Genomic DNA, 3,292 nt, shown 5'->3' on the forward strand with positions numbered 1-3,292 from the left:
AACCAAAAAAAACAACCTGAAGCAAATGTATAAGAAGTTCACACCAATATAATACAAGACAAACTTCAAATGACTCGCTCGAAACCACAATACCAAAATAGGGTTTCTAGTTTCCATTTTGCAAAACCTTTAACTGTACGAAATGGAGAGTCGGGTGGATGAAACCAGAAGCTCCCACACCCCTTTTAGAATACTTTTAGGCCCTGCATCACAACACCACACACCTGCAGCAGCACCTCACACGCACAACACCTTATTTCGACTACAATTTAACTATAACGACTTCAAATTAGGTTATTTCCAATGTCAAGCATCTCTATGATATTTTTACATTTACAGCCACTTACACAACATATAAAACACTTCATAAAAACACCATAAACCCCAATTTTAATGGAAAGATCTCCCCTTACCCGAAATTGGCCAAAGCTTGCCAAAACTCGCCTCGGAAATTCCTTAATTGCGGCTGAAATATTGTGGCTGTTTGATATCCGTTTTGTGCTAATACAAACCATAAATTTAAATTATTAACACCTTCATAGCATGTCCAAACCCTTACCAAAATGTGGGAGAAGATAACCAATCCATACCTTAACAAATGGCTTCCCAATCTTGCTGAAAATTAACTTCGGAAACTCCTTTATATGCTGAAAGTTGTGGACTGTTTGTGTCCCTTCTTGGCTGCCCCAAATAGTAATTTTATTATATTAAACCCCTTCATGTAGCTGTGGGATACGTTAAATAATTAATTCATGAAACGAAATTGGAAAGTGTACCTCAAATTGGCCAAAGCCATGGCTACCGTAGCTCTCTCCCTCTCTACATTTTTCTTTTCTTTTTCCAAGTTGAAAGATGAATTCAATGAAAGAATAGTCATATTTACATGTATTTATACACTCTCTTAGAGTGTGAAACGTGGCATCCTCTAGAGGTGATACGTGGCAGCACCCTAGGGCATCACCTCAATCATGCATCCAATCCAAAGATGCCACTGGGGTCCACCCCACCTACTGCATCACCCAATTGACCCTAAGTAGGTGCATCACCTTCTTGCTAAGTAGGTGCATCACCTACTTGCTTCGAGTAGGTGCGTCATTTCCTTATTTCTCTTTCACGAGCTCATAATCTCATCTCACTTCAAGAGCCTATGTATTCCTTGCTACTTAAGCTCGATGTGTACTCAAGTAGCTTAGTAAGTAAAATGTCCCAAGTAATAGCTTTCACAAGTAAGTCGAGTCCTACGACTCACTACTTAACCTCCACCTTCTTCCGGATTCTTATAACCCTATTTCCAATCTTCTCCCTTATGGAGTATCTCTTTCTCCTTTCCTTAGGATTATTTGATAGCATTATAGATTGTTCAGCTCACATGATGAATTCTACGAAACTTAAGAGACTTCCCAGAAACTTAAGAAGCTTAAGAAGCGTTTCTAGATACCAAAGTATGGGGTGTAACAATTAAACCCTGCATAACTTAACACTGTGAAACTAAACCCTGCATAAATAAACCCTGAATTACTAATACCTGCATAACTAAAACTTGCATTAATAAAAACTATATAACTAATACATGTATTATTAATGCCTGGATAACTCTAACCAGCAACCAAATGGCCTCATAATGTACCTTGTTATTTTTATGGTTGATTTTCTGTGGTTGTGTCCATAGATCTAAAGTTTTTTATTGTGCTCTAGAGTCGGATTGATTATGTTCATTGGTGTCTTCAGATATAGACTTAGCTGGAGGATGAAAAGTTGATTACAAGGTTCATCTGCAGGATAGGATCAAAGTAATTCGTGGAATCTATGATTGGGCTCTTGTTTAAGATGTGAGGTCTGTTATTGTCATATTAGGTATGTTATGATGTTCTTTGATGGGATTTCGTTCCCTTAGACCATTACTAGTTGGTGGACTATGCTTATTCACCTCCTACTAACTTGGTTTCCCTAGGATTGGGGGCAGTTGGCTCAGATTTGCACTCGCAGAGTAGTTCAAGGGCAAGTGTTGTTGGTTTTCTAGAAGTTTCCTAGATAGAAGTAAGTCACTAAAGATGTGCTCAGTTCAACCTTGTCATTGGCAGGATGATCATCCTTTGGAGTAGATATTCAATTACATAAGGTGGTGCTTCAGCTTGGATTGTTGGCTTTAGAAGTTGGGATTAGAATTTTGGACTTTGCCTTCGATTGAGTTCCTTATTTTTGTGGGTGTCGCTCTCTAATGTTTAGATAGAGTATGTATTTATTTTGAGAATTGTGATATGGGGTCTTATTGGCAGAATTCAAAGGTGTTGCAAATCTTCAATAAACCTAAAGTTAGGTAGGACGCTCTTGGTGGCTAGGAGTTATGGGATTTGGAGCATAAGGAAGGTATTTATCTTTGTTAGTTGAGTTGCATATTCCCCTATCGTGTGTAAGCTTCACTTTGGTGGATTTGGTGTGGTATTGGTTTTATCGAGTGAATCTAGTAATTTAAGTTAAGTTAGGTTTGGTAGGGGAGAGGTAGAGCCGAAAAAGGAAATTGGAGGAGTATTGGGGTTTTGAAGTGAATTTGTGGATTTTTCTCCAAGTCTAAGTTTTATGGCATTGTTTGATCCGAGAAGGCGTATAAGGGTCTTGCAGAGCATGCGAGCCCAATACCCTCATCTTTTTCTGCCTTCAGGTTATATCTGTCTGTCTGCTTTCAGGGAGAAAAGTCATTTTTAGTAGTAGATGTTGTAATAAACCTCCAAGTTATTTCCTTCCCTTTTCCAATCTTTTTAGTATTTAGATATTTCCTATAGAGACCCCAAGTCATTTATGACTTACTGGGACTGACAATTTGATCTCCTAGTCTTTTATTTGGGTTTTATGCCCGTTTCTTTATTTTGGACCTTTTAGAGTTTGCACAGTTGACTTCAATCAAAACTCTATGAAGACGATGTCAAAATGGAATCCTAAAGGTTCCACCAGCTTTAGAAGGGTTATTTTAAGTTCGTGGCATGGTCAGCTCGAGTCTTAAGGCTTTCAATTCAAGTTCCTGCCATTTGGCATTTTAGCTTTTAAGCTTTGGCCTAAGTTTGACCTTGGTCAATACTCTTGGTAAATAGGGTTGGATGAGGTTCCATCAGCATGGTTATCTCCGGAACATCGAGTTTGGTCTAGGATGATCTTTTGTGCTGGTCTTGAGGCTTCTAGTCTTATTTTGAGCCCCTAGTGGAATTTGGCATAAAATGACATTTGGGCGTGGGACCTAATTTTTGTCGAGATAACCTTGGTTGGAAATTTTGACATTACCTTTGAGTCCAAAACTTCA

Source organism: Solanum dulcamara, chromosome 5 (genome assembly GCF_947179165.1).
Source record: "Solanum dulcamara chromosome 5, daSolDulc1.2, whole genome shotgun sequence".
Lineage (NCBI taxonomy): Eukaryota > Viridiplantae > Streptophyta > Magnoliopsida > Solanales > Solanaceae > Solanum > Solanum dulcamara.